Source organism: Drosophila innubila, assembly GCF_004354385.1.
Source record: "Drosophila innubila isolate TH190305 chromosome 3R unlocalized genomic scaffold, UK_Dinn_1.0 2_E_3R, whole genome shotgun sequence".
NCBI lineage: Eukaryota > Metazoa > Arthropoda > Insecta > Diptera > Drosophilidae > Drosophila > Drosophila innubila.
This window is the reverse complement of record NW_022995380.1, coordinates 19,872,367-19,898,279: the sequence shown is the minus strand read 5'-3', so window position 1 is coordinate 19,898,279 and position 25,913 is coordinate 19,872,367. Positions and strand designations below refer to the sequence as shown.

Sequence of the window (25,913 nt, the reverse complement as noted above, 5' to 3'; positions counted from 1 at the left end):
AGTGTCTTAACATTTTGATAGTTGCTAAATTTAAATTTGATAAAAATTGCAAATTTCAAATTGCAAAAAACTCAATGAAAAATAAATAATTTGATGAATATTAAAATTTAGAAATCAGACAAAATTAAGGTTAACATTTTAATAAAGGGAAGAGAAGTTAGAAAACTTAATTAAATTTTTTATAGTTAAAAATTATATCGAAAAATCAAGAAAATTCTAAAAAAAATATGCAAACATTAAAAAATTCTTGAGAATAAAAAGTAAAAAATCCGAAATTAATTACAAAAATGAAAAACACCCAATTTCGGAAATGTACTTGTTTTTTTAAGTACAAAAAAATCAAACCAGATCGGCAAACTTTACAGTGTGGCAGCCTTTGCACCTATGCGTATGTATGTGTAAAAAACAGTGTATGTGTAATTAAGATTAGCAGCATTTGTGTTACGAACGGACGTGGGTGTACACCTCTTTTGCTAGCGCGGACGTATAAATTGTTTCAAAAGGTTTGTTAATACATACGCGTCTAAGCCGCAATTTATGCAAAGTTGAACGTGCGTGTTGTGCAAGCCAATTAAATTCAAGTGTTTAAAATTTTTGGGCATTTTGTGCCGCTCTTGCTCTTTTGTGTATATTTGTGTGTGCGTGTGTGTTTGCGCTGCCCTGCAAGTCAGTGTGTGTGCGTGTGCATGTGCTTGTAAGTGTGTGCGTTGTGTTGGCCAAAAGCAAAACGCAAAGAGAGCCGCAACAGCAGCAGCAGCAACAGCAACAGCAACAACAAAAAAAAAAAAAAAAAAAACCAAAATCGACAAATGCGGTCAAATTAAAAAAAACAAAATAAAAACAACAAATAAAAGTACATATTGGAGTCGTGCGACAACAACAACAAAAACCGAAAATTCAACAACAGCAGCAGCACAGTGAAGCAAAAGCAATTCCAACAAAAAGCTAAACTTGCCGAGAAAGCGTGCCGCCTTCGTTGACGCCGCTGTCGCTGCCACTGCCACTGCCGACGTCGTCGTCGTCGTTGTCGTTGCTTTCGTCGCGTGTGTGAAAAGCCGGAAAATTGCTACTCTAGGCGTTGTCGTCACAAGGAGACTCTTTCCGTCGCCTTCGTCGTTCATTTGTTTATGCTGCACAGTGTGTTGTGACCGTGTGTTTCTTCTGCGAATTGCATGTGTTTTTAACCTTATCAACGGCGCCAGCTTATCAGCCACATTTCTCTGATTGTTGCGAACAAAATTCCAAAAACTGCATACTTAACCTAAGTATTAAGCAAGTTTCAACGTAAAAACAAACAAGGTAAATTTCCTTACTCACTCCCACTCATACTCTGTCTCACTCACTCCCACTCTCACTCAGTTGCGCCCATTTGTCTGTCGCCTTTTAATTGTCACACCTCATTAGCTGGCTGCTCTGCCAGCGTCGCTGCATCCGCTGCATAAGTGCTTTAAAGTATTTACTGTAATTTACACGTTCTCTTTTCTTCTCTGCTGTTCCGCCATGGACTCCACAATTTCATTAAGTTTATCGATGCCTTTGATGCTCTTTCTGCTGCATGTTGCACATGCATCGAGTGTTTTATGACCTGCCACTCACTCAGTCACACACTCAGTCACTCACTCACTCACACAATGACTTACCCACTTGGTTGCGCCATCGCCAACGAGAGTGAAAGCCTCCGCGATGTCGATGTCGTTGCTATTCTTATCACTCTTGTTGTTCTCTTATCTGCTAGGCCTCTTCAACCTCTGCTTGCTAAAATAACAACAACAAAAAGAGCAAAACAAACAGACACTCATTATGTATGCTATGCGCTCTTCCGGTCGATTTCTATAAACGACTTCATCATTGTGTTCTTTGTTGTTGTTTGTCTCTTTTTTGTACGAAGCGAATCGATAAAGTTTTGCAGATCTATCGAAATTATTCAATATTCTGCTTATCGATGTGAAAATCGATGCTAATCAGGTGTGTTCTACAAATCTATAACAGCGTTTTCAAATGTCTAATAAATTCTTAAGAGATTTGACAAGATTAAATATTTATTATGGTACACTATTTTGTAATATATAGGGGTGGTCCAGAAATGTAAACCAGAAATGAATGGATTTTAAATTGATTTTCAATTGGTTTGTATAAGAACACCACGAATAGAAATATATTTTTAAAAAACTTGATACACTTGCATTGGAAATGAAAATATTATTTTAAAAATTTGGTACAAAACGTTTTTACATGTAGCACACGTGATTGATATTGAATATTGGATAATAATACAGCGAATTGGGTTCACTATTTTCATACGTATTTAATTATAGTAAAACTAAACTACACGATTTCTTCGGAGCTGGAATTCAATAAAACAAATATTTTTATTTATAAAGAAAATAAAAGTTATTTAGTTATTTTATTTTTTATAAATATAAAATAGAATATGAAATAAAAATTGAATTTCCATTTTCATTATTAACTTGTCTTTTATTTAGAACGGAAGAAGAAATTTAAAAAAAATTCTAAAATTTTTCAGGATTTTAATTTTTTAAAATTAATATTCCTAAGATTTTTGTAAAACTCATAACTCTTATTTGCAATCCCTGATAAATATGAAATTAATGAGTGGATTTATATTTATTTGGTAAACATTGATATTTAGTGCTTGAAATGTTGGAAATCGTTTAAACAACTCGTGCAAAGTGCTCGATATTTATTTATTTGCTCTTGCGTTGCGTTGCGTAGTGTTGTTTTGTTTTGTTGTTATCTTCTTTGCATTTGTTTTTGTTGTATGTCATTGTAAGTGACACTGATTGTCGATTGCCAGACGGGCTGCATAATTAGGGGGCGCTTAGCATTTGCTGATAGCGTCAGCTGCTTCCGCTTCATCACTCATCAACGGCAGCAGCAGAAGCAGCGCAGCAACAACGTCAGCAGCAGCGTCGGCAACATCGGTCTCTGTTCCGTTTTCAATTTACAGACTCAATTGCGACACGACGCTTGGCCAGAGTTAGCCACATGTGGCGTTGTGTCCTTTTTGGCCAATCAGTTGATATTTAGAGATGGTTATCGGTGAAAATATCGAAATTGACATTGAAAAAAAAATAGCACATAGAATTTTAAAATTATCATAATAAAATAAATATTAAAAAGATCAGTAGTAATCAGTTAAATTTGTATTTAAAGCCTAATAAATAAACTTTCGCATTATATATTGGCAAAGCGAGGTTAAATAAATTGAAGAAACTATTTTAACAAATAAAATATTTATTTTTAGTTTTTAATTAATTTTACACATATAGATGCCCTTTTCCGATAAAATATCAATATCGCCGATATCGAGACCCATCCCTAAATTATCATTGTCATTAGGAAACGACTCCAGGAAAGCGGCAGACTACATTTTGTGGCATCATAAAAAGCATTCGAGTGGCGTTACCATTTTGTTTGCGTCATAGTTTCAGGAGGGGCCACATGTGGACATATCGAAAATACAATACATGATGTGTATATTGTATATTGTATATTGTCCGACTGGCAAAGACAATAAACCATCAATGAGCTGGACGAGCAGGACGAACCAAACCCCAAAGCAAATAAAACTCAATCGAATATTATTATCAACAAGGACAACGAAGCACCCCAAACACAATACTGAACTGAACCCATTCGTGTTTGGCTTATTCCTGTTCTGGCCTGGTCGATTGGGGATTGGCCACATGCTGCTCATCGTTTGCACGCGTCATGGCGTTAAAGTGCTGCCACCTCATTCCATTTCATTCAATTTCATTCCTTTATTCTGTATTCCTAATTCCAATCCCTGTTCCGGCCTCGCCTTGCTTCTTTTTTTTCCCCTTCTGGCCACGTTTCGTCATTGGCTTTGCCCTAATTTGGCGCGACTTTGACACTTGTTAGCCAATATGTTTTCGGCCATGTTAATGGCCAAACGGAATTGATATTAATTGTCGCACGCCCCCTAGCACCCACACAGACCGAAAGTGGGCGTGGCAAAATGTGTTGCTAAGCGTTCATCCATTAGATGGCCACCAAAATCGCATGAAAATCCGCTTAACTCATTTTTGCGGCCCAAACTAGAAAACCAAAAGAGGCAAACGGATTAGAAACTTAAGCAGCTTTCAATTATTGAACGGCTTAAATTAGCAATTTAAAATTATTTGTTATTAAATCTTCATTTAAAAATTAAAGTTTCTAATTTAATTTTTAATTTTATACAATACACAGAGTCTTTAATGGATTTACCAATGCATCTACCTGAACCCATGGAAAACATATTGTAGTTGGCTATAAAATTCTCTTGACGTATGAGGAAACATGTGTGTGCTGACGTTTTTCCTTACAAGTCAACCCATTGTTGATTTTCAATCCAATTAATCCTTGCAACCCCCTAGAAATTGATCTTATTACCAGCTGTATTGTATGAAATCTTTGATTGGATTTGACATTTTCAACAAAAGTTATGATTACGGGTTATTTCTTTGGAAATACAGCTGAACTCAATTAAAGTGTCAATTGGAAGTTGAAGCAGAAAAACACTTTATGCTAGACGAAGAAAAATATAAATGATTTCAGTTTCACTTAAATGTGTTTGTGCCAGCATCTTATCAGTATAATCTTTTAAGTATAATCTTTATATGTAAATTGTATACAAGTATTCTACGAGAAATGAAATAACAACAACCAAAACAGCAGACAATAAATTCACATGAAATCCATTTAATCCCACATGGTAAACATTACAGAAAAATAGATAAAGACAGAGAGAGATGATATTTGGTATTGCTTGTTCAACTGATGAATTAATATTTAAGACCTTATCCACTTGAACAGTTCGCGTAAAATGAACTATGTGTTTATACTTAATTTCCTGTATTCAAGGCTGATTACAGTCTTCTTCTTGTTCTACTTTCACCTGGCTGTCATCGTTTTGATAAGAAATTTCAGCTAATCAAGCGGGACGGCCCGGACGGTCAGACAGACAGACCAACAGACCAACAGACCAACATACAGACAGACAGGTAAACTGTCAAGGACTGACAAGGATGGCACAGGAGAGCAACCTGCTGTAATGACCTTGATAAACTTTTGCCGTCTGCTTCAGTGAGTTCCTTTGCTTTCTTAGGACGTGTTCGTCTTGTTTTGGCTTACGGCCATTTTATTTGTTCTTTTCGACTCGCATATTTGAAAAGCGCTTTACGTGATGCCCCTATAAAAAGAAACTCGTACTTACCCCTAAATAAAATGCTGATGAGTCGAATTTGGCCCGAAGTCAAAATACCAATTGCTCAGCATTCGTTATGCTTCAATTCTTAAGAAATGATTTAAATCAATTTTGTGTTTTTAGGCATCTTTATTGTTCATTCTTTTTTTTTTTTTCGCAATTTCAGACTGTTTATACCAAAGTTCTTTAGTTTAATACATAGAAAATATATTATATTTTCACAATTGTTTCCAAACTATAGATTATTATCATAATTATTATTTTAAAAATTTATTTCTAACTTAAGATAATAATTTGCCGCTATTTTAAATTGTTTTTCTATTTTGCTTAATTTTTTAAACCTTTAAAATTATTTAGTTAAATGATTCTTCGATTTGTAAAGAATGTAACTCAAAATAATGATTTTATTATAATTTACCAGAGTTAAAAAATGAAGAATGATAGATAGTAGCAGTTTTGGTTAGTACCCAATAAAAAAACAATGCGTTTTTCTTCTTATTCTTTTATTTCTTCACTCAATTTTGATTAAACACATACCCTCATCCCATTTGGCTTTGCTTTGACTGAGTGTTATTGCCACTTTGACACGTGAACCTTTAAACTTGGTCGATTTAATACAAATCTGTAAAATATGTTACCTGCTACTAGAAACTTTACCTTTACCATTATTTTTTTTTGTTTTTTTGATTTGGAACAGCAAAGTGGAGGATCCATCAGCATGTCAGCCAAAATGGGGCAAGGGAAAAATTATTCAAAGTGTCATTGAAAGTTATGCAACAACAAAAGAGCAGTGTGACGAAAGAAAAAGTTAAATCATCAACACCATCGCCACATGCACTTAAAAACCAATCATTTGTGCATTGAACCCCCAACTAAAGTCAGCGGCTGTGGCAGCTGTAAATACATATATGCATGAACAGCGCCATGTGGCCAACACCTTGACACTGCGACATGGCAACAGCACACAAAACAAATGTAATAAAGAACAAAGCAACAGCAACAACAGTCTACAGACATTTTTATGCAAAACACGAAAGAAGGGTTGTCTTTGCAATGCCGAAGATTTGATACACTCTCATAGACCGGTGTTTAAATTATAATTATATGATGTACTGGTTCCATATTTATTATGTACAAGACAATACCAAGTATCCGTGGAAAATTTCGAAAAACAAAGGTTTTTCAATACTTAAAGTTTATTAACGATCGATTTCTCTATAATATAGTGTATAAACAATGCCGTGGTTTGATTTAAATTTGATTATAAAGTATAAGACAACATTCTTTTGACTGATCTATGCTAGCTATATAATATAATTATGCCATATGGGCGTTTGCGATATATGTACTGCCTGCAGTAAAATTTTTAACGCGCTGCATGTTTCGTGACTTATACATAATACTCATTGACAGAGTATAAAAATGAAATGAAGCAAGAAAGAAATTCGCCTGGTTTGCAGACAAAACTGGCTCATGCTTTGCCCCAGGCTCCGGCTTTGGGCCCCGTTGCCGACTAAAAAACACCGCGTCCAATCGCCCAGCCCAGTCATACATGTAGAATTCATTAACAATATTGCTCAGCCAGCCGAGAACGCTAAAAGTGAGACAGAGAGGGAGAGAGATGGAGAGGTCGAGCCATTGTGGTCGCCGCTTTGTTACCGAGAACTTCTCTTTAAGCCAAATCCTGGGTGGTCTTTTTGACTCGGCTGCACTCTGTGTGTTATGTGAGATCAAGCCATACGCGAATTTATATTTTTTATTTAATTTTTGCCGATAACTTTGGCTAAGCACTTAATGTTGACCTTAAGCAGAGCTCTAGTCCACTATTTAATTATGCTGATATATTGTTTCTCATATTTTCTTTTGAAATTAAATACTTATTTAAAAAATATCCTTTTATCTTTCAGATAACTGCGACTTTGTCTGTGCAGCATTCAAGGTAAGCATACTTAAATGATTTTAATGTTAAGGTAAATAGATAATAAAAATATATGTATCAATATTTATGGTTACTCTAAAAATTATATACAAATTTTATATTTGAACCCTGTTTACTTTTTTTGATTTCCCTTTTTTGTATTCTCTTAAATTGGCAAAAATGGGAAGTTTTTTATTTGAAATTAATTGATATGCTACCCTAAAAAATGTATATACTTTTTATACTTGTCGAGCACACTTAAATTTACTGTTGAAAATGAAATTTATGTATACTTTGTAAGGCATCCGGTGCACGATTGTGTTGAGGTAAATGATTAAATCTTTTCCTCTTCCGATGTTGCTGACGCATCTGTCGCTGTGGTTTCTGTTTCGCCTGGTTGATATTGTGGTTGTGGCACGCAGTGGTGCCCGCCTTTGTGCAGTCAATAATTCTATTTTGGCGCTGGGCTTCGAACTCGTCACCAATCTCGTTTAGTTCCTGAAAGCGAACTGTGTTCTTTATAGTTTGGAAATATTTAGTATAGTTTCCATAAAAAATAACCCCCTGACAGCCAATATTAGAAGGAGATAGCTAGCGATAGAGATAGATAAACAAGAGAGAGAAAGAGAACTGTACAAACATTTTGAGTGTTTAACTTTTCGTTGTGTTTTCATGCAGTGTTTTTTTTCTTTTGTTGTTGTTGCTGCTTTGTTTTAACGTTTGTTGTGTATTGTGCCCCATAAACTTTTGCCTTTTGCTGCAGCGCTGTCATGTTGCCATTTGCTCCCGCCACATGCCCCTTTTTGCGACACATTTGTTTTATTTTGCAACAGCAACAAAACAAATCCAAGATGCATTTGTGCATGTTGTGAAAAAGTTTAGCTAAGGTAATTTTTCAACTCCCCCTTTAATTTGTGGGCGTGTGAAGCAAAACTTGCATAAAGTATATGCGAAGAAATACCCTGTAAACAGCTGCTGCGCAAACAGCCGTCTTATTGCACTATGAATTTGTCTCAGCTATGTTGTGTCAAACTTTCAGCCTTATTGGTCTTAACGTTAGGGCTGCACAAATATCAAATATCAGGACAAACAGTTCTATATATATAGGCATGACACATGATATAGTTCACTTGCACATGCATGTACCCTATTAAAGAGTAAACTTTGCCGCTTGCAGCACTTGACAGCACTGCAACATCACGAAAATAAGTAAAAAAGAATATATGTATATACAATAGAGAGAGAGAGAGAGAGAGAAGAGAAGAGAAGTGTACTTTAAGCACGGGATGTTGGAACTGCACTTGGCTTGCACAAACTTGGCCATTTTTATGGAACAGTCCAAACTTAAAAGTTGTTCTCCCACGTTTGTCGCTCACCGTATATTGCACGAGACAAAAACTGAGCTGAAAACTAAAAACTGTAAAACTGAGACACTCGTAAAGTGCATGTATTGGAAACGTCCCACAATTGCCAGCGACATCAGCTGACGGCCATTTTTTCATAATGACTTTCGGTTGAAATCTTTATGAGCTCATAAATTTTGACAATCACTCGTAGGATGTGACATCGTTTCTCTGTTTTCTCTGCTCGCCTACCTGCTAAATATTTTCAACTATTTTCTTACCTTACTATTTTTTTTTTTTATATTTTTTTGTTTTAATTGAAAGTGTCGGACAACTTTCTGCACAGTTGTCGTAAATCAAATTCGATTACGCTAAAAAGATTGAACATTGGCGAAAGTCGAACGTTTTGTGCTCAGAAAATGTAGATAGATAATTTGGGTGAATATTTATTCATGTCTATTTATATTTTACTTTAAATTGGAATGTACCAAGTTAATTAACTAAGGGACATTTTGACAAAAAAAAGAAGAGATTCTTGTGAAATTTCTAAATATCTAAAAGTAATATTTTAGCTAGACTTGCGATACTTTTTATTCACTATTTATTTTACTATATATTAATATATGTATTTATTTCTACATCCATATATATATTTTTTTATAATAATTTATCTTTATTTATGGCATAAAAAGTTTAGTCAGTTAAGCTTTTGTTCTCAGCTTTGACGACTCATAGATTTTAATGATATATGCTTTCTTTGCTCATTTGTGGCTGCAGAATTTAAATCTTTTATATATTGTCTGGTTGTGTCCGGTGGCAAAATTTAAAAAAAACGGCAAAACAACAAAGCGGCCATAAAGCTAACGGCCAATGCAAAACTTTTAGCAAATATTGACTCTGGTTTTTAATATTATTCTTTTTATTTTGCTTTTGAGCCAACCTGGTTTATTTAGTGCACAAGCATGAAGTAAATAAAGCATTCCCCTCATTTATGCATATGGGGACGTAAGCTCAGGTCAGCTCAACTGGACTCAGTTCACTTGAGACCTGCCACACTGTGTGTCGTCCACTTTGTTGTCTGGTTGCATGCAGCGTCGCTTCGTGTTGCTTTTGTTGCTGTCGCGTTGATCATCATCATCATTGTCATTGTGGCTGCTGTTGGTTTCAGTTAGTTGGCTAACTGTCAGTGAGATTTGCTTAACAGCCTGGTCTTCGCCCAGTAAGTGCTGCATCATAATATTCATTTTCTTATTTAACTGCATTTATGAGTGCCCTTTTGAAGGCCACCAGCTTGACAATTGTTCCCTTGATTTACCTGTTAAATTATGAAATCATAATGTGGCAGGTAATATCAGTTAATAACCATTTTGGCCTCGCTTAGAGTTGACATATGATTGCAGCAAGTGTCAAAGAATTGTCAGCTTATAGTTGAAATTAACTTTTTAACGTTTGAGCCCTATGTTCATGTTGAAGCGTAGTCTTTTCCAATTCTGTTATTCAGTTCTGAAAATATAAATATCTTTATTTTTCTAAATATAATTTATTAACTATACTTGAATTTTGAAACAGCTGAAAATTAATAATTAAACATTATCGTTAAAAATTAGTTAAATTTTATCTCGAGCAAAAAAAAAAGAATTTTATAAAATGCAACCAAATTTTGATGCAAGTACTTCTCAAAAATTAAGAGGCTTTTTGTCTTGATTTTCATCTACAAAAACTGACTTGAACATTAATTTGTTTCTGGGCAATATAATTTATACAGCTTAAACAAAATAATTTATTTTGTATTTCTATCATAAAAGTTACAAAATAAGGTATTCTTTTTTTATTATTAATACAAGTTTCTGAATGTATCTAAATTCATTCTGTCAACCCAGTTCATATTTCTTCTATATGATATACTTGTGCTTCTGGAATTTTACAATTCGAGAGCAGTTTAACTACGTGCTCGGCACAAAGGCTTTGCCGGGGTGGGATGGCAATTGGCAAATATTGAACTGGCCATAAATTCCAAAAAAATATGTATTTTATTGAATTTATGCCATGCGATTGCTATTTGCCAGTTCACATTGCAATTGCATTTGATTGATAAATTCGTTAGCGAGAGAATATGTAAAAATTGTGTCTAAAATGAAAACTATTGCGTTTGATTCTTGCTCGACTTTGTATAAATTCATAAATATATATATAGATATGTATGTAAATATATCGATTGATAGGTGTATTACGACATTTGAATTAACAGCTCGCTGTCGGCTGTCATGGCTGTTTTGGTCGTGTTTGTTTTCTCATCCGTTATTTGTTTATGCATTACACGGGCGAAAGACCCAAAAGGCTTGACCAACGATCATTCATAAAGCTTTCGATACCAACAACAGCAACCACAACAACGACGAATGCTGATCATTTAACGCAATTGTTAGCCTTGTGCCAGAAAGCAAAATAATAGTAATAATGCGAAAAAAAAAACAGAAAAATAAGAAAAATATCAAGAAATACCGAAAGAAATAAAACACGAATCAAAAATAAATGCGTCAAGTTTATGAGCATTTCAAAAATTGCCAACACTTTGTGTTGGAAATTCAATTCAAATGGCAGCGTCGTTGTTGGCAATTAATGCAAATGACCAATAATAAAACTAAATCAAGAACTAGACTGGGGGCCAAGAAGGGTAGAAACAAGGGAGGGGAGCAGTAAAAACCAGAGCGACTGCTGCAATAATGCATTGGATATAAAATGTAAACACGAAGCTCAGTCAAGTTAATAAAAATATTTTTGATTCTCGAGGCAAAAACTACAAAAATTGAAATGAAAATGTGAAGAACACAAAGATATATATAAGAATATGTAATGTAAATATTTGCACAGTGTTGTAAAACTTGTAAATACACACGAGCTACTGTAATTGTGTCAATAAATCGAAATTGAAGTGATTATGTAAATCTTGAATAATAAGACAACAAATAAATAATGATAGAAATATATAAACAAACAAAACGAGGCGAGGTGAAGAGAAGAGAACAGGTGAAGAGAAGAACGCATGTCCAAAGTGTTGAAACCAGTTTTTGACAAGACATTGCTTAGACACTTTTAAATACAAATGATTAAGTTAATGTTTATGCCTTGTTATTGCTGTCGATTCACAATGACGTCACAGTGACGTCAAACCGATCCGTTTTTATTTATAGCAGGTGCCAGCAAATAATATGAGGGGCGGGGTAGAGACAGAGAGAGAGAAGAGAAACGCGACAAACGGTCAGCGGTGAAAGGCAAAAGCCAAATTAAAACATACACACAGTGTCAATAAAACATCGTCATAGTATTTAAATGAGGTTTGACAGACACACAAACACATAGAGTCTAATCTATAAATATATATATAAGAAACATATACGCATACAGACATACATATAAGTAAATACTTATATTGATACAGGTGGCCTTACTCAGTCAATTCGTATAGCTTTTGGCCGGGTCAAATGCGGGCCAGCCTTGGCGCAATGCGGGTCTACTTATGTTGTTGCTGTTGTTGTTGTTACTCTTGTTGTTGTTTGTTTACTTACACTCCACATTAAGATACCTAAAATGAGCACCTACCAACAAGTGCCTAGAGCTTTGACATATGTGCACGTTGTGGGCGTGGCTAAATGTATGCTTAATAGCCAAGTTAAATGTGCAAATTATGATTGAATGGAAATGTTAATTAATTATTTATCAATGACACTATTTTATGAACTATTCATATCTTAAATGCAATTAAATATTTTGATTACATTTTCAATTTATGCACAAAATTTAGTTTGGGAATAAATATATATATTTTGTTACATGTAAACAAAAACAAACAGCAAAAACATGTTGTAATTTTTTAAACTATACTTATTCCACATGACGAAAAAAGAGTATATTTTATTTTTTTTATAATTTTGTGGTTCTTTTCTGAGCTGTCATTACTAATTAAGTTTTTTTCTTTGTTTTAATATAAAATCGATGTCATTTTATAGCCCATAATTATTCATATTATGATTACAAAGTTAATAATTTAAACATGACCGTATTTATTTATAATGTTGATTAAAATACGCTGTTGTGTCACATTTTCCACGTTGCGGTTAAACTTAGAATTCAATTATAAAATAATTATATAACACACATCACACAACACATACGCATACTTTTGCATTTATTAATACATGTGTAAGCATGTGTGTAAGTGCTCATTAATTAATTATGAAATAAAGTAATATAAATACTTGGCATAGACCTGTCTCATATAGACAACTGCCGCGTAATTATTATCAACAAAAGCAGAGCTGAATCTGATGTTCATGTTGTTGTTATGGCTCGTGTTGTTGTTGTTGTTGTTAGTGTTGTCGCAATCGCAATCGGCGTCGCCAAGGCCTGCCCATTAGAATATACTCAATACTGAATTTGAAATTCCTCAAAAACATTTGACGCGCCCATCGCAATGCAACAATGAATGAAACGCGCCACACTGGAATTTGCTGGGATCACGAATGAATGAAACAGCTCAAAGCGATAGAGATAGACAGAACTGTAAAGACGGAGAGAGAGAGAGAGAGACAGACAGACAGACAGACAGACAGACAGAGACAGAGAAGTTAATGACAAGAGCCGCAACGGCAGAAGGCAACAATAACAATAAACATATATACAAATTCCTATGCCATATTGTGCCAAGTGTATCAAGCTGAATTACAGTGCCTGTCATCTGTAAATAGTCGCTACAAAATGGACAAATTGTTTGACTCAAATAAGTATAAATTTCATTATAAGCTAGCAATAGCTTTCTGCGGAATTCCCTTTGATTTCGTTTGATTTTTTTCCGATTAATATTTCCCACAAAACCAAAGACGATTTCTCACTATTTCAATGTAATATTCTATTTAACCCTTTCGATGCCCGTGGGCAACTCGGCTGTTTGACAGATAACTGTGAGCGATCCTTATGTTTTTTTTAAGGTTTAAGTAAAAAAATACATTGCATTAATCCTTTCTACAATTATTTAGTTTGATTTTTTTCTGTTTGATATTTCCGAAAATACAAAAAAGTTATTTATTTTACAAACTCATTTAAATGTATACACAAATCATGACATTTTTAAATACACAGTATGACATGATGAAATTCTTTGAGTCAAATAAGTTTAAAGTTCACTACAAGCTCTCAGTTTCTTTTTATATTATATAAAAAATCGATTTGATCTGATTAGTATTCCGGCGTAAACAAAAAAGTTTTTCATGCTATTTTTACAATTTCCACACAATTTTTCAAGCTTGATTTTAGTGCGTCTCATCTATTAATAGACAGTACAGTATTTCATAAGATTTCCCTTTCCCATTTTAAACACTTGCATTATAATTTTTAGTTTGAGATTTAAAGATTTCGAAAATCAAGTTTGTTTTGAATTGATGTTAAAAGTCAGAGTATTCAAGTAATTGAAAAGACAGCAACTATAATTTTTATTTGTTTATAAGTATGACATCAACATTGTTGTAAGAAATCATATTTCGAAAATTTAAGAGTGACAAATGATTATTCGAAGTACTCAAGCGGAGACATTGCTTGGCGACAATCTAATATAGAGATTGTTGTCACACACCCACGATCCAGTTTTGGGTTACTTTATGAGTTAGCTGGTGATAATGAGTATTACATATGAGGAGCTATTCAAAAGTGACCCAGTTGCTTGGCTCATTGGTTGTTTTAATATCGCGACACAATGATAATTTTCACACCATGCAAATTTGTGCGCAAGTTTATTGCGCTTTCAAATTGTGCTCGCAAGTTAGAAATTGTCTTTATAGTTTCGTTTGTTTCTAATTGTACAATTCAATGGAAGCAGGCGATGGAAGATGAGTTGCTGCTGAGTCAGCGTCAATGTTGGCAGTTGACATTATCACATGATTATCATATGATGTGTTGTGCAGTGTACTCTGATTTGCATGTTATATAAGTCGATATTTGATTAATGTGTGCAGCCCTGAAGCAATCTGTTCTAATGGAGTAATCCCAATGTCGATATATATTTTTTTTTGATGGGTGGGAGTCGGTAAACAAAAAGGCCAATGACTTCTTCGGCAAGGCGACGTCATTCCCTGAATATTACCCTCTGCAACGTACCAAAAAAAAAAAAGACCCCGTTATATGAATTCGACAGTCGAATAGCTCGACTTTTAAATGCCCAGTATTTGTGTCTTCTCAGCTGTTTGATTAAATCAACATAAATTAAATTTAGATAAAAATAAATAATGAAAGGAATAACATATTTATATAATTTTTTTGTTTATAAAATACACAATTTTTTCTGAATTCGAGATCTATAAATTTTTAAATTTTTGTTTGGAATAAAATAGTTTGACTTTAATGTTTTTTTTTTGTTGGGACTCTTACTGTCAAATTTTTAAAAATCAACACTCTTTTACTTTTAAAATCCATATTATTTAAATATTTGCTAAAAATCGTTTCAAGGTAATTTTTTCTAAAGCTTACAAAAAATATTGCCGATAAATTGATATTTTTTTAAGTATCATGCCAATTTTAAGACAAAGACGAATTTATGCTTTGTGTTGAGTGTAGATCTTAACAAGACACTGTCACAAACCCATTAGCCTTTGTGCCCTATAGATACTGGGCTTTAAATATACATATATATATACTCGCATATCGGCAAGTGCAATTCTGGTCTCTGAAAAACTTATTTCAAGTTGTTTGTCATGTTCTCCCCCGGTTTCCTTTTTTTTTTTCGCTGCTTTTGTGCTGCATACAAAAGATTTTTGCTCAGCTCGTTGTTGTTTTCCAATGTGTATGTGTATGTGTATGTGGTTGCTGTTGTTTATTTTTTGTTTTCTTTGCATTTTTGTGTTCATTTGCAAGATTTCTTCCCTTATTCCTGACTGACGCTGCCAAAAGGGCGGCACCATGTGTGTGTGTGTGTGTATGGATGCTTTTGGGGTGTGTTTTTTATGCCATTGAAATGCAACCAAGCATCTCAGTTGTCGGCTCCCAAACCCAAACACCAGTTCCACTCTCAATCCCAATCTCAGTACCAGTCGCAGTCGCAGTCAGAGTCCCGTTTGCTGTTCCCGTTGCCAGTTGCCAGTTCCCGGTTCTCGGCCCTGTTTCCGTTGCATAAATAAAACGCTACTTGCGCGTGCTGCATTCTGGCGCAATTTATTTTGTTGCAGCAGCTTCAACCTCGGTCTCCGCTTTAGTTGCAAGTTTCGTGTTGTGTGGCAGTAGCGCTTAAATTAAATTTTATGAGAGATTCTTTTTCTTCGTATTTTTTTTTTTTTTTTTGGCGCAACGCACTGAATTAATGCCAGAAAGTTTTGCAGGCAACCGCGAAACGTTAGACACGCATCAGAGGCGGCTTCTTTGGCTTCGTCTGCTCGTCTGCTGATTAGCAGCCAAAACACACGATCTAGCCAACGACGTGGTACACAAGTTATTCCAGCTTTACGACAAAGGTAGAAGCTTTAGCTTCAGGCAACCTACAAGATACACACACACACACGAATGCCTGAGATACTCACGTCTATCTCATGGATGCACAATAAATTGGCAAATTTCTGGTTGCCGTTGCCATTAATTTGGGTACGTGCAGTTGTTGCTTTGGCTTGCTGTACTCCTAATATGTCTGCAGTTGCTCTTAGCCAACTTAGTTGCACGGCTTTAATTGCATCTAATTGTCATGTTGATATAAGCAAACGGCAAGTGAAAACAAAATATACAACTTCCTTCTGAACTTCATTTTAGCATATATTTTCTTTGAATTCCCAAGTTGATTAATTTTCCTAATGGCCTTAACAACTATGTTCCTAACTAAAAGCATGAGATGTATACTATTTATTTAAATAACTTCATTTAGCCTGCAGCTAAAAGTTGCTTTTATTCAAAGCAAAGTTGAGTGCATGTTAAGTGATTAAATTTTGCACAACTTCTCGCCGAATGATGAGAATTTTCATTCGATGCTTGGCACCCAACATGTATGTCCTTTAATTAAGTGCAATACAGAATGTTAGACAAATTAGTTTAGGAAACCAGCAAGAGATAAATTTCAATATTGTTGTGCCAACTTTTTTTACAAAACATACAAAAAATTATTTCGATGAATAATTTTAATACAAAATATTTTTAACTAGATACGGTGTTTTTATTTATTTTTTCTTTATTTACATATATTTATACAACTTTTTTTACTCATTTTTTCACTTGTTAAATGCTAAATAATATGCTTGAATTTTTCATTGGAAATGTTTTACTTTTTTTTGTGTTGGTTTACAAATCATTCGTTTAAATTTTAATTTTAGTAATATTTTAAATAAACATTCATAAGCTTTTTGCTTCCGCAAATAATGGGAGATAAAAACGTTTTTAAATCATTTCAACGAATGGTATTGTATTTCCATTCTACTAGGCAAACTAACAATTAATAATTGAAAAGGAATTTCATTCTGTTTTTTGTTGATGTTTTTGCATTATCTGCAAGGAATAAAAACATATTTGTGCATGAATAAATAAACTACATAAATACGTTATGTGTCAAAAACAAATACGCTTAGACAAAAACCAAAAGTTGCAACTATTTTTGTATAAGGCTCGAAAGATAAATAAAAACAGAAACAGATTTGTGTGCATAGTTTTAATGCAAAGCAGGCAGAGATTGTGGCAGGAGCAAAGAAATCAGACAGTTACACTAACAACAAACATAAGTAAGCCATAAAAACTTTCGATGTTAGCTATTTTGGCCAAGTACCTGTACTCGAAAACCAGAAACTGTGATGACGCGTTGCCAAGTAGGCAACACAAAATTACATAATCATATTCTCACATATATTACGGCGTTCCCTCGCTGTATGGAGAAAATTTTTGTTTTTTTTCCTAGGTTTCACCTTCCTAAAAGTTTGTATTTGATATAAGAAAAATTTACAACGATTTTCAAGTCTCTAAAAAAAGCCTTACGTACCGACAAGGTCTCTAAATATAGATTGGGAAACTTAAATATGTAGAGCGCATACCGTATGATCTAGGGTGCTGAAATTTCTACACAACGTAGGTGAGACGATTATATTGTGCAGTTATGCGGCATTATGAAATATAGGACGTGCAAGTTGATAAAATTGCTTCGCATGAAAACTATGAAGCTTTAGACATTTGGAAATCGTAAAATAAGGAACACCCTATGATCATCAAGAGAAACCCATGGAGCAGGCACCATTAATGCTGTCCACGTTGGCAAGATTTATACTGTTGCTATTTTAGCCATAGCCCAATTTTGACTGGGCCAACAACCTTGTAGTTTTGTTTGTGTGCGTTTCAGTAAAATTGCAGCAAGCATTGAGTGGAGCAGAGACCCGGACTTATTCTCGGTTAAAAGGGCTATTCATAGTGCAAATTAATGACCGTTGCAGTTGCAACGCGTAATTATCAACCTGCAACCTTTTACACGCATTTAAATCGTAAATGGTATAGCGGTAAATGTGGCAGATCTGCTCAAATCGATTTTGTGGTCACATTTACAATTCAACAATTACATTTTATTGCTGCGCTGTTTCCACAACCATTTTTAACTAATTAGCTTCAGTCTTATGTGAATATAGTTGCTCTATTTAAGAAAGTTTGTTAATAAATGTATGTTTTTTTATGTTATTACTGTTTTTAAGTTGTGCGCTTAAATAAGTAATTTAATTTTTGAAACTGAAATTTTGAAATTTAAGCATTTATTATTAAAAATCCAAAATATGTCTAAATAAACACAAATAAATTAAAAAATATTTGTTTTAGTTAGTTAGTTGTTTAGTTTGCTCATTAGTTTGTTTTATTAGCATTTAATTAAATCTTTTATAATTTGCTTAATTTTTTTTAGGAGTGGTTAAACTCTCCAATTCCTAACTGTTCGAACACGATGATTTGTAGTAGTCGCTGTAATAAAGCGATTACCTAAAGCGTCTGATGTATATGGAGAGAAAATGCTTGGTTACCGACTCACGTCGTGGTCAGTTGCTTTCCACTATTAAATATGCATGTAGAACAAGAAAAATAGCTGCGAAAGAGGGAGTTTGAGAGTGAGAGAGAGTCGGGGGAATGGAGCACATGAAGTAGCGTTGAACTTAAAGTCGCGTAATTGAGTTTTGTAGAGTTATCCACAAGGTTACGACACGCCGGGGAACACAGCGACTGAAAGCAACTGAAAATTATAGCAGTATAAGTTTTTTAGCATTGGAAAATGCAACACCAAAAAATAAATAAATAAATAAATAAGCTAAGGAAGGGAGAGAGGGTGAGAGAGAACTTGTAGCTATAACGCTTTTAGTTTGAGGGCAACACACAAAGTTGTAACAACTTTTTGCTTACGCAATGCATAAAATCATCAACCGTTAGATGCACATACACACATTCACACATTCAGCTCAACAGAAAAGTCAACTGAAGTTGTTGGCCATTTAAGTGGCCGCACAATTTTGCCAAATTAAATCCAGCTCAATCGTAAACCTTGAGTTTGCAAAAGGCCAAAAGCGAGCACATCAAGAGGCAACCAAGCAAATCCCCACGCAGCTTGGCTTAAATTGTCTGAAAAAGGGTTTTATGATCATGTGCCATTTTGTTTGTTGTTGTTGTTGTTGTTGTTGTATTTTTTATATACTTACTACTGGCCAGCTACTGTTGATGGCACAATGGTAAGACAAGCACAGAACCTTTAAGCATTTATCTACATAGCATTGTGAACATATATTTTCTGCTAGATAATCTCTCTCTTACTCTCCGTCTGTCTCTGCGTTAGCCTGGTCTCTTTATTGTGATTACCCTGGCCAAGAGCGTTTCGTAATAAGCTCAGCGATGTCTGCGCATCTCACAATTGTTTTCATCTTGTCATACAACTTCCAAATTGTCTGTACTTAGCCTGCAGCTAGCAAAGAACCAAAGTCAATGCTTTTTTTCGTTTGTAATACCCTGTGACCATTGCAAATAACCAAAAATCCATGGGTATTATAATTTGTTATGCATGTGTGTCAAAAATTCACATTACAAAGCATACATTGTTGGTCCAGCAATTATTTAAAAACAAAACTTTAAATTCAAATTAAACACAGAAATCGAATTTTAATATAATTTTAAAGTTCACTTGCCTTTAACTTTAATTTACTTAATATAAATCATTTTCTTTAACTATTGTAAAAACTTCATGGTTTACACACTTTTATGCAAGATATTAATTTAATTTCCATAGAATGAGTATGACAGGCGCCATCTAGCGACCATAGCGTGTCAATGCTTAGATGAGATATATTTTGGTTGCCTACAGAGTATCTCATAGTCAAGCACACTCAACTAGACCATTCTTACTTGTATCTCTCTTTATTTTTTTTTTGCTTGTTTTGTTTATATTTCGTTTTCCTTTTTTTTACGTTGTTCTTTACTTCTTTTTTTGTGGCAAGCTTTGTTCTGTTGATTACAGTTACATGCCCTGTACATTTCAATTAAATTGTCGCCTGTAGCTTAATTTTTTTTGCCCGACGCCTAAGAAATTAGAATATCTTAGACAACTCTCAATTTTGCTGTTTTTTCATGCTGACTTCCACGTTAATTTAAGGGGCCATTCAGCACAGTCAGTTTTCAATCGGATGCCCAAAACAGACGCACCGACATTTATATTTTTAGGGCAGGAAAAACTTGTGAGGCAGTGCCTTGAAAAGAAGCAGCAAAAGGAACAGGGAATGCGGCAGGAATAGGGATTGGGAGAAGGGACATTCAAACATGTTTCCACTTTTCACGAACTCTGTCTATCAATGTGTCTGTCAGTCAGAAGACATGACTCTGTGTATCTGACATTTGGCATTGGAACACGCTTTTCCAATTTTCACAAGCGCTTACCAAATGCCCAGCGTAAGTTGAGCTCTTAAATGCTTTTCACAGTGAGTTGACACTGTGATGACAAAGGTGCAGAGTTGTTGATAAAAACTGAAAACTGTTGAAAATTTAAAAGATTTTTCAACTTACACTGAAAATTGTAAATATACAATACTTAAATATGAAAAGCTTAGAGTCTCTTTCTTAGACTTAGGCTTACTTCAAATTTTGAATATTTCTCCTCACAGTTGGCCTAAATATTTTTGTGTGTGTGGAGTAACCACTTAAGGGATTCCAAAGGAAACGCTTAATATAAGTAAAAGCCTGGGCTCTTTTCTCAGAGAAAGAGAGAGAGAGAGAGGTAGAGAAAATATCTCACTTATGCATGTATTTAAATGTAAGAACTTGTAGATACGTGTATGGCAATGCCTTCTTTTGGCCCTGTGTTGTGTTCAACATTTAGCGTCGTTTTGTGTGATCTCATGAATAGTTAAATCCGCTTGCCTTGCCAAAAGAATCGACTCCATCCTCCTTACATTTCATTCCTGGCCAGGGTCGTGTCTGGTCTATGCTGTTTTCCATTTTTTATTAATGAAATCTCCTGGCTCAATGAAGCGTGAATTTGTTCGCAGCCAGACGAAGTTTTGTGTTATGTTGTGTTGCAGAGTGTTTGTAGCATGGCATACCAAATGATGAGTCTGGGCAACGTGTTTGGGCTTTTGGGGAGACCTCCTAAGTGGCTATAACGTGGCAGCTTCAACCATTTTGGATGCTGCTCATTTTATTGATGACCCTCCATTTGTATCTCCATCTGTATTTATATTTGTATCTATATCTGTATCTGTGGCTGTATTGTTTGGCTTTCAGCTTGAAGATGTGTCATGCGTTTAATTGGCCCTCCACCAGGCCAGTTTCATAATCCCAGCATTAATACGATACACAAAATAAGGGGGAAGCTGTTAATTGAATTTTCTTGTGTTGCTGTCGAGTTCAATTATCGACTGCCACAAGCAATTTATCTAAGCCGACAAGCTAATCAAAATGGTTAAAGCTGACCATCAATATGCAATCCTTTTTGCCATTTTACGAGTATCTGGCAATTAAAGCCAGCATACACGCACGACTGCCATCAAATAGATTGAATAACTTTGTGGCAGGACTTGCCCAGGACGATGCCAAGAACGTACAGTGGTCATTTTGGTCAGTTATGCTCGAATTAATAAATAACTTTGGCAAAAATGTCACATGATTATTCTGAAATACAGATTTGTGCATGAAAATATTTTCAAAATATTATTTTATTTCATTTTTTCCAACTTTTTTATTAAGTTATATGCAAAAAAAAAAAGCCAAACTTACATTTTTTTAAATTATTAAATATAAATTTTAAAACACGTATCATTAAATGTATGGCATAAAATTTTCCAAAATCACAAAAAAATTGAGATAAATATTTGTTTTTGATAAATCAAAACTATTGATATTTTTTAATAATTTAAAATTTGAATTAATGCAAATTAAATTAAGCCACTGACCCACTGTGCCACGATGAGAACGAAAATGACAGCGCCAGCGGTCTGAATAAATGTTTCATTGTCTGTATTTGCCCATTTATTTTGCAGTAACCAATGCAGTCAGTCTAGCTCCAGTTTCAGTTTCAGCTCCATCTGCCACTTAGCCCTAACCGCAAACATTTTTGACGGTTGTTCACCCTGCTGCATTGCTGACTGATTGTTGACTGAGCGCTACCAATTTAACAGTTGAGTTCATTAGAGAACGTCGTATTTTCCTTACTCTCTCTCTCTCTCTCTGTTAAATGCCGTCGCAAAGGTAAGCAAAATATCTTCATGCCATTTTATGGTCGCAGTCATAAAGTTTGCATAGACTTGGCCAGACCAATGTCAGACATCTTCTGCTAACAAAATTTGTACTTGGCCGATAAGAAGACAGACAACGCGTGCCTGAATCCATCTTCAGTTTTTTTTCACTCGAGTTGAGCCTTGGCTCTTAAATATTTAAGATGCAATCGCCAGAGCTCTTCTATCTTTTAGTCTTTCTAAATCATTTACGCTTCGTGCTTTTCAAATGTTTCGCATGCTAAGCAGCACATTCCCTAGAGTAAATATCCCTCTCTTTCATTCTTATTCTCTGGCATCTTATCTACGGCATTATTTATGCCTATTTCAAGGTGTTGGAAGTAATTTAAAAAATGACTCCCAACTGTCAGGAAATTGCAAAAAATAAGAATATCTATAAATTTGCAAAACGAATCCATTTGTTATTGCAAAAAAGCTTAATTTCTATACTCTATATATAGTGTATCTACACGTCAGTTTGTTGTCTAATAAATAGCAAGAACCGAGCAGCATGTCTTAAGCATCTATTAATAATTAATACAGGTATAAAAAGATGTATAGACTATAAGCCCATGGGAATTACTACAGTAAAGCCTGCCAGCTGGTATCTTTTGTTATTATACAGAAATTGTCTGCAGGTCATTGCAAAATCGAGCACACTTGACTCAATATTATGGCATGAATACATATATATGTATCTATATGTACAACGAGTATTTGTTACTCTCTACTTTCGGGTTTTGGGGAGGCGTGCAATAAATTTTTTATGTTATTCATGCTCGCACGAGTCCTGTTTACTTGGCCAACGGCAAGTGCACGGCAATTTAATGCCATTTATATGGCTCAAATGTAATTTGATGGACTTTTAATCTATGTGCTTTATTGCTGCTGCTTCTGCTTCAACTTTTGCCTCCTCTTTCTGCTCTTGATCAAAGGCACACAGCTAAAATTTTTATTAAAACGTAAATGGAAATTTTCATTTTTTAGAGAATACGTTTCACAGGTCGATGATGCGTGTTATTTTGTGCTTTCCAATGTTCCGAACGTATATTCCGGGTCAGAATTACATTATCTTATCCTAGGTTCCATTAATTGGCTGTCAATTTTTTGTTTATGCTGCACAAATCGAGTTTAGAGTGCCAAAGTAAAAATACAAAATATGTAAATAGATTGCTTTGATGTAAATAGATTTTAGAGCACGTCCATGAAAAATTATCCTACAAGTTTCCTCTTTCACTTTTCATTTGAAAAGTTTTACATAAAAGAGTTTTTTTTGCGCCCTTTGGCGAGTTTAATATTTTTTCCTTTGTTTTTTTTTTTTTTTTTGGGATTTTGTAATTAAAATTTCAGCGCTTGCACCATATTTCATTTGCATACAATTTAAATTTATAATTGCATTTATTTTAATAAAGGATTAGTCAAAAAAAGTATATTGTGTGCGCTTAAAAGTATGCTATAATTTATGTATATTACTCATACGCCTAGTATCCTTAAAGTTAAGACTGCTTTCAGCTTATTCTTAAAAGTAAAGCAGTTAGCTTATATATACTGTTTACAGGGTATCTCATCATCAGGAACCGTCGTTGTGTGTGTGATTTTGGTGTGTGTGTAGTAACAATATGTTTGTTTTATATTTTTCACTTTGTGTTGACAGCAATGACCCACAAGCATATTTCATAACTTGTGCGCAACATTTGAAAATTTTTTACCAATAGCTGCTGAGAATCTGTCTGCCTCTCTTTCTCTCTCTCTCTCTGTCTCGCTCTCTATGTTTCTGTATAATTTACAACCAGTTTAAACCCCAAGTTGCTGCCTAAACTGAAAGCTTTGATGTTGTGCTTAATAAATTAAAATTGAATGAAACATGACTTAAATTTACATTTTGAGTATGGCAACATGGCGCCAACTCCAAGATATATGTATGTACGTGTGTGTGTGTGTGTGTATTTGTGTGTGTTCACAAACAGAACGTGCATTAATTGAAATGCAATTTAAAAAGCATAAATTAAAGTACATAACACTTAAGGGATATCATGACATATGAAGAGCACTCAACGCTTTAGTAAAACCAAAATTCATTTATGAATGAGAAACGAGCTTTTGTCTCATCAAAAAACTGTTGGAAATGTGTGGTGTAATGTGTATAGTGTAAGCAAGAACAGGATGCAATGACAGTCGGATGTTTGAATGCGCCTCGAAGCATGCAACAGATTTTGAGTGCCTCCTGTTTGTGTGCAACAGACCAAGAAATTTGTCACATTCAAGTGACTGATGATTGTATGTGTGTGTGTATGTCAGTATGTCAGTATGTAAGTGTGTGTGAATCACATAACACACAGCTGGTCATTTGTTTATTGCCAACATCTGGAAGACGTCAATGTCAATGCTAAAAAAATGCTATGCGAAATAATGCAGAAGACTGAGACTGTCGTGAACTTCTTCGGTAACGCAAATGTTTCTTGGCTGTTTGACAATTTTCTTAAACGTGCTCGACTAGAACAAAACCCTGTACCCTGGTACTATAGGATACAATTTAAAATATAATTCAACTGCTTGATAATGATTAGGTTTACTTATGTAATAAGTTAAGATGAACAAGAACAACTCGCATATTTAATTATTTTTAATTTAATTTCATGCAAATTCAAAGAAAAAAAATAATTTTAATAGAAAAAATAAAAACTTATTTGACTATATTCAGACTTGATTGTAGCAACTTTTGTCTGTTATATAAATGACACACAGTTATTATACTCCTGCACCCTTTTACATACCGGGCATAAAAAGTTGAATAGGAAAAAGATGATATAAAAATAGCAGAAGCAGTGAAAATGATGTCGCCTGACATCTGCAGCCAAGTTGGCCATTGTCCTTGCCAAACTGGGTCACTTTTGGCATTCACATAGTTGTGTTTTGTGGGCTTATTGATTGCCAACACGAGTGCCGTTGACTGGTCGCTGTGTGTGTGTGTCCGTGTGTGTGTGTGTCTGAAACTGTGCAGAAGACACGCCCTGTCCTGAGGCATACTTTCCATACGAGCTACTGTGATTTTAAGCAGACTCTGACAAGCTCAACACTCAAATTAGAGACAGGCATCGAGAGCCACAAGTGCCCTTAGGATATTTACAAGGATTTCAAATAACCAACATCTCTAAAGTTTGGTTAGACTGCAATTGACATGTTTGTATCTGTTAACTATGAGTTTAATTCCCTGGCAAATACTTGTCAAGTGGGCTGACTAAATAACTCGGCCAAATTCCAAGCTTATGTATTTAATTTCAAATGATAATGATGATGACGTTAATGTTGCCATTTCTGCTGTTTCCGATTATCATAAGTCAATCTAACATGGCCCAAACAAACCACAAACGACTGACAGTTGCATACTTGTGGCTGCCTAAGCTAATACGATATTTCTCAGTTTCTCAGAGTGTCTTTCACTCTCTGGGTCTTACCTAACTGTCATTTACACGTCTTTGCGGTTAACTGATGTATGTGAATCTAAGAGGGGAATGTCAGCTACGTCATTTTAGCACTCACTGTTAAGTGGCATTAGCATTCAGATTCAGATTCAGATTGTGGCTACTGAAAATAAGCAAACGTACCAAGACAAGTTGAAGCATTTCAAATACCATGCTTATCTCCAGCTATAACAAATTCTTAAAGTAAGCAAATAACTAAAGTTAGACCACTTA

General features: G+C 34.6%; 1 protein-coding gene across 2 annotated transcripts in view; it reads left to right on the top strand.

Annotated features, from left to right (window-relative positions):
- The first annotated feature begins 419 nt into the window (after nt 1-419).
- Nucleotides 420-25,913, top strand: part of LOC117792195 (G protein-coupled receptor kinase 2) — a 61,937-nt gene continuing 36,443 nt past the window's right edge. For both annotated transcript variants that reach the window (XM_034632229.1, XM_034632227.1), the window contains exons 1-2: nt 420-1,299; nt 7,135-7,166. The gene's annotated coding sequence lies outside the window, so the exon portion shown is untranslated. The remainder of the gene's footprint in view (nt 1,300-7,134; nt 7,167-25,913) is intronic.